The sequence below is a fragment of the Lipophrys pholis genome (genome assembly GCF_963383615.2).
Source record: "Lipophrys pholis genome assembly, chromosome: 18".
Classification (NCBI taxonomy): domain Eukaryota; kingdom Metazoa; phylum Chordata; class Actinopteri; order Blenniiformes; family Blenniidae; genus Lipophrys; species Lipophrys pholis.
The window spans coordinates 10,172,289-10,179,766 of NC_137646.1; positions in this window are offsets into that span (position 1 = coordinate 10,172,289).

Genomic DNA, 7,478 nt, shown 5'->3' on the forward strand with positions numbered 1-7,478 from the left:
ATTCTCACATTCTTTGTCCTGTGAAAGAAAAATATCATTTGGAATAGTTGTCTGGAATCACCACCTTGACTAAGCTGGGAAGTTAGTGCTTTAAGATATGTGTTAAGCTGCCAGGATGAAGCAAATTAATCCATAATGATAAAATGAATCCGATGTTTTAGAGACCTTTTCATTTGGAATGTTAGAAAAAGTGTAATTTTGGGATTCAATTTCTGTTCGTGAAACATAAAGTAATTATCAAATAACATGAAAAATCCTCCCAGAAAAACCTTTGTCTTAAGAGTGCTTTTAAATGGTATGATGGTAAGAACATCTTCTTCTATAAAAGAAGATGAATGAAAGAAATAGTTATACAAATGTAGAAATGTCTGCTTCTTTGTGCCACACTGCAGAGAACAGCACATCAGTGTGGTGATGGTGTTTTCAATGTTAAACGTTTTCAGCGGATTGCTTCTTCTCCTAACCTCAACCTCTGTCTGTGGTGCACAGTTGAACGTCCAGATGAGGGACAATTTCAACAACAGAGGGAAATTTTGCAGCCTGCTGTTGAGCCACTGCAGGAGGAGTTTCAGGAAGACAAAGAGGGCGATATGGAGTTTGAGATGAAGCAGAAAGAGCTGGACTCTGCTGCATCGGTATGCATTGATTGAACTTCAGATTTTTAGGACAACTCTTGCAAAGGTATGTTTGAATAACTTACCAAGGCTAATATTAATATTGAATATTCATTTTTGCTTGTCTTGTATTCTTTAGTCGATGGAGCACAAGTGGCTGCAGGAGGAGCTGGAAGAAGCTCAGGCCAAGGCCCGAAGGCGCTCCATTGGTGACATCACGTTCATCGGCGAGCTGTTCAGGCTGAACATGTTAACAGAGGCCATCATGCACAGCTGTGTTGAGAAGCTCCAGAAGAACCATGATGAGGAGTCAATGGAGTGTCTGTGCAAGCTACTCACCACCATTGGCAAAGACATAGACTCTGACAAAGCCAAGGTGAGACTGAAAAGGCCGATTTATGGATTCAGGACAGTTTGCAGAGACATTATTGAGGGATTCTGCTGGGACTTGACCTGCTGAGCAGAGAGAACAGACCCGCCACTCAAAGTTGATGTCAAAGAACAGCAGGCCCATGGAGCCCAGCAACAAGCCACAGACCTCCAAGATGAGACTCACTGCAGGATGAAGCTTCACCAGCAGCTGGATGGAAACTCAAAAGTTTGACTGCTGGTTGACTCGTGACACTGACCTCCTCCAAAAATGTATTTCATAAAAGCATTTCACACTTTACATTGTATGGATGCTGCCTATTTTTTTTGTGACAAAAAATAGAACATTTTAGGACAGAGGGGGCGGGCCATACAAATCTGACTGTGGGCCTCGATTGGCTCCAGACCCAGACTTTGGACACGCCTGATCTAAACAATCCAACTGAAATGACGCTCCTGCTTCTGCTTCATATCTTTTGTGTTCATCATATTATTTACTTCTCTCATCTCACCTCCCCACTGAAACTCCTGTTGATTGAGCTGAACAACTCCAGTCCCGCCGCAGCGCCATCTAAAAGATGTTTTCTCCTGAGGAGCTGGGCTGCCAACTGGACAGACTCCTCCTGGACGACACGGCCAGTGACCAGTAGGCCTTTGACTGGGGAGAGGTATGAAAATTAACCTTTCAAATATCTCATAAAAAAGGCTTACAAAGACGAAATTGTATTCATTATTTGTTATGATTTGTTGCTGATCAGGCCAGTAATTCATTCAGAAGATGATGATGATGGTGATTTGTAATTTTTATTTACATCTAAACATATATAATGCTTGCTTTAACCCTTTGTTATAAAGGGCATTACATTTCGCCCATGAGACAAAAATATGTTCATGATGGACGTCTGTACTTACCAGTGCTCTTCTTTCTCTGGGCTTATCTGGTTTATCAGGCGAACCTGGATGAAGGTCAGAGGAGATCGCCGCCCTTCCTTGAGGGCTCTGATGACCGCTGTGTACCGCATCCATTCTCTATTCACATGTGAAAACATCTTTTCCCTCTTCTAGCAATTTGCTATTTGTTATAACAAGTTTGTTGTGTATTTGTTTAGCATCAAGCAGCATCGTTATACTGTAATTTATATCTTGCAATCTGGAGCCAAATAAAAGTTTCAATAAAAAATATTATGGGATAAAATCATTTAAACAAATTATTTGAAATAATAGCAACAGAGACAAATAACAAACAGAGAAAGAGATCCAACCTGAATAATAATAATAATAATAATAATCATAATCAGAAGGCTGTAGTTAAAAGGGTCATTCAGTCAGATTGTTCTCTTGTGCACGAACAGAAAACAAAGTTAGCATTTTGTTGTATTGAGTTGAAGTCAATAAAAGTGGATTCACTCACAGAATATACAAAGAAGAGGTGGTATCAGGTTAAAGTTCTCCATCGTTCCTACAAGACTCCGTTTGTAACTGATGTGTGAAATCACTCTGAGAGTGATTTCCGCATTAAGAGGTGGGGTGGTCTCTGAGTCTCTAGTTGCTCGGATTGTGTGGCTGCTTCTACAGAAATGAAAATCCTTAAAGAACACTATAATATTATCAGGTTTGACAATACCTTCAACAAACTAAAAGAAAGTTCAGTTGTATGTGTATAGAAGATGTATTGGCCTGCTTTTCTATATTTATCATGAGGAATTCTGATATACTCCATCAGATATGCAACTACTGAGACTCGGGAAACTATTTTGTGTACTTTATGAAGAGCTTAATGCTTTTATTATCAGGTAATGCGATGAGATGCTACAATCCCTGAAAAAATAGTTCACCTCTTTTTGTTTTCTAATTTCTACTACTTGAATTTAACTCTTAGCAGACCATCCTTAAAAAATCTTAAAAACAACTTGCCTGACAAGTGATAATAGAGTGATTGTGAAGAAATTCTGAATGTGCAGCTTAATGTGAAGCTGAACCTTCTGCTATATTCTGACGTGGCTTAAAATGTACTGGAAACATGAACTCTTTCATGTCTTACTGTCGGACCTCCTCCTCAATTTCTCTTTGCTGCATTGCAAAACTGTTTCATTAATTATTCATAACAGGAATACAGGGAAGAGGAAACTTTCACCAACATTTAAAAAAGGTGACCGGACACCAGATGTATTTATGAGGACATAGTAGAGTTTTTGGTCTAAGTGTCGTACGGTGGTAATGAAGAAAGAAGTACATTTTTGCATTAGGAGAAGCATGTAATGTGTTTATTGCTGATAAATCATTAACATTTCATATGGGATTTTATAAGATGTGAGAGAAGCTTTCTTCTGAATAGTACCGCTTGAGTTGCATGTGGTCTGACTGCAGGTATCTGCCTGTGGTTTTCACTTTGAGTCACCACAGTGGAAAATGATGGGGGAGGAGGTGCAGAAAATACAGTAAGTTGCTTGTTCACATTTGCACGTAAATGCAAAGGAAGAGAAGATAAAACCTGTTGTACACAACTTTAGCAGGAGCGGCTACCGTCTGAGTGTGTGAGCGTCATTGTATTTTTTTCAAGACACGGATGAGACTGGAGCACCGCTAGCGAAGTCTATTGGCTTTCCAACAGGGTTAAACCCTAGCTTCAGAACCACTGTCAGCAGAACAGACAAAATAAAGAATCTAAAGCAACCTGCGATAAAAAACTGTCAATGTTTTGTCATGGAGCAGATATAAAGACAATTATCACAATGAACCAATAAAAAGAAAATTAGAGTTGCTGTTAGTGTCTCATTCATCAAGTCATTTGACGCTAGTGGTTCTTGAGACTTTGGTTTGTCATTGTATTATTTATATTTGCCATTTTCTCTCACTGTATCCCCTTCCCTGACAGACCATTTGATTCTTCCTGTTAGTGTTTGTATATCTAATCCTCTGAGACTCCCTTCTAATCAAGCATTAGATATCCCCTTGCGTTTGCAGGATGAGAAAATAACTAAGAGACTCAAAAAAAAAAGATCTTTATGTCAGAAGGTTGATTTCAGTCCCCCACATTGATAAGCTACTTTCTGAAAGTGAAAATAAAATGTTTCCACTTCTTTCTCCAGTACAAACTATGTGAAGCCGTCTGATGTTGAAGGACCCGAAACACCTAACGACCCAAGATAACGTCCCTAATGTGCCAGTGCATCTAAAAGATTTATCATTCACTTTTAAGTCCCCCGGCTAGCTCAGTTGGTAGAGCATGAGACTCACAATCTCAGGTTCGCATCCCACGCCGGGCGCCACCACGTTCTTAAATGGTGCAATGTGATCAGACTGTCACCCCCGCGACCCGGAAACGGATAAGCGGAAGAATGAATGAATGACTTTTCAGTCTGTCTGAGCCTGGAATGGACTGCTTGGTGATGATGGCAAAGACAGCTGACTGGTTGGAAGGAGCACCCCACCTCTATGTTCCATGAGGGAAAAACCTAAAGAATTGCAAAAGTAACATACCCCCAGGGGTCGAGGTGAGAGCCCCCACCAGACAGATCCAATGGCATTGACCCATGGGACGAACGAACCAAGAATGCAAGATGCATCTGTTTCAAAGAGCATAAGGAAAATATAAATGAAGTGCAGGGAGCAGGAGAACACATTGCAAAGTACAAGATCCAATCTTGGTGAGACACAAGAGCAAGAATCATCCCCCAGCGCCCAGCCCCTCCAGGCAGTAGAGCATGGAGACCAATGTTGGTGTGCTGAGTGCTGTGGATTGCCAAGGAAGAAGATCCAAAGAACATCTGCCAGTTAAGGAGTTTTTTCTAAAGAACAGCTAAATTGACGATTCTGTCTCAAAGGGTGAGATCTCTGAACTGCCCGTCTGTTTAGAACGCACTGGAGTAGTGACACAACATATCAGGGAAGCCACTGAAGAGAAAGGAGACCTTATTGTTCTCTGGCTGGACCTTTGCCAATGCTTGTTGAGTTGACCTTCAACAACATCATGTTCCTGGTAAAGTCATATGCCACATTCGGGATTACTACAAAAGACTAGGCTGTGTCACTGGGTCAAGGGTCAAGTGCATCGAACAAGCACCGGCTTGAGAAAGACATAATCACAGGCTGTACCAGCTCAATCATCCTTTTTACACTTGCTATGAACATGATTGTAAAATCACAAGAGGTAGAGTGCAGGGGTCCCTTGAAAAGATCAGGAGTACGTCAGCCCCCAATAAGAGCCTTTTTGAATCACCTGACTATCACCCCCACATCTGTGCCACACAGTAGATGGGTCCTCCAAGGTCTAGAGAAGCTAATCTTCTGTGCAACAATCAGTGTTGCCACAGTTTCCCCGAAAAAGTAATCCGATTACTGATTACTAGCTACTCATCTATAAAGTAACTGAGTTACTAAGGTGATCATAACAGAGTAACGGGGGTCCAGCTGGGCCAAGGTCCTAGCGACGGGGGGACCCCCTCCCTCAGAACCCTCCCTGCCTTACCTCACCTTATATTACTCCACAATAGGGAACAGTGGGGCGGTGCCTAGGTGGGGGGTCCGGGCTACTTAACTGCAATTTTAACCACACTTAGTCACGCAGGGTCTTGAGGGGGTAAGCCGCCTTCGGGGTTCTGCCGCTTGTCAGCGGTAGAACGCCCGGGCCCCGCTACCCCCCAATTTTAAACCGCACCATAGACACACACATTGCATCCACCTCTTCAAAACACAAAGACACACCCTTACATACATCCAACACACATATAGGGCGGGGGGAGGGCGGGAGACATGGCTCCCCCCAGCACCTCCCGCTGGACCCCCCCCCCCCCCCCCGAGTGTGTGAGTGTGTGAGTGTGTGAGCGTCTGAGTGTGTGAGCGTCTGTGTCTGCGTCTATGTCTGCGTCTATGTCTATGTCTATGTCTGTGTCTGTGTCGGGGGTGGGTGTCTGTGGCGGGGTGGGTTTATCAATCAAGATCGGGGGGAGAATCATGGGGCGGGTGGGATATGAGGCTCCTGGGGGTGTAGAGTTGACTGTCCTCCGACCGGGACCGGCACGGGCCTTCGCTTTCCTGGGTCTGGGGGCGGGGCTGGTCCGGGGCGCGGCGGCTGGGGCCGTCTCTGCCTTGCCGGGTTGGGGGGGGGACGGTGGGTGGGCCGGCTCCCGGGGGTGCGGCGGGACTCGCCGCCGGGGTTGGGGGGGGCTCTCGGCCCGGGGGCCCTGCGCCGGTCTTTTCTCGGCTTGGCGGCTTGGGTCGGGACCTGGGGCCCTGTGCCCTTTATCCTTCTCTTGTGGGCTCCTCTTGCCTGGGGGGGTTCCTCTCTGCATTCTCCGTCGGGTGCTTTTTGGGCGGGGGCATGGCTCTCTGGGGTGGTTCGCTGGGGTCTCCCCGGGCCTGGGGGGCTGCCGTCTGCCGGGGTGGCGGTGTCCGGGCCTGATGGCCTCGGACCCTGGGGTGTCGCTACGGGTCCCCCCACAACAGTTCCGGTCACACCCAGTGGACAAGCCACACACACACACACACACACACACACACACACACACACACACACACACACACACACACACACACACTTCCACTACTCTCGGAAGGTGCATCTGAAGTTGCTTGTTCTCTGTCATCATTTGCTCAAACTTTAAAAATCATGTTCCTCTTTTGTTGTTGCCTCTTTGTTAACTCATGTTCCTGCTTCACGTTACTGTATAGATAGAGCTGCTCAGGCTGGTTAATCTAAGAAATCATTTTACTGTCTAGATAGAGCTGCTCAGACTGGTTTAATCCAAAAACAGATGGAAAGTATTTGGATCAGTGTGATAACTGCAAATAATATATGTAGCACAACAAGGATATTGTATGTTATACAGTCTCTTGATTTGTTAGGACTCCTGAGGGGCAGCACACAACTCTCATATGTTATTAGTGGTGAATATTAATTCTAAAACCAAACTGCAAGGAAAGGTTTGCATTTTCAAGTGGAAACATTGTTGTGTAAACCGGGCCTTGGCCCAATGTCTCTCCTGCGACCCTGTTATAATTAATAATATATTCAGTCATAGAAACAGTCTGTCTTTAGTCAACCAGCTGGTTGAGTTTCCTTTTCAATGTCATTTCAGGTTTGAGCTTCTTTTAACCAGAATACGACGACATCAGTGACTCAGACGAGGAGTGGTTAATGAAGGTAATACAATTTATCAATTGGGTAAAAAACTAAGTTTTCTTCAGGTTTGTTTGACTCACTGGGAGAAATCACAGAGGCATTCCATTACTCCAACCTGAAACTGTTCAATAAACAGCTTAATTTGTACGTTTTCTGCGCCAATTCCTTGTGTGTTTGTATATTTTTGTACCAAAAGCTTATATTTAATGGTGCTTCCAGTCCAAAAGAGATTTCATCGATTTCACATATCCGGTTTGTTGAATCTCATGGCGGATCCTTCAGAAACTTGACGCCCTCTCAGAGGTTCTCGTGGTGAATTACTTAGCAGCTCATACGATCTCGACACAGACATTGGAAATGTCCACCATGACGCC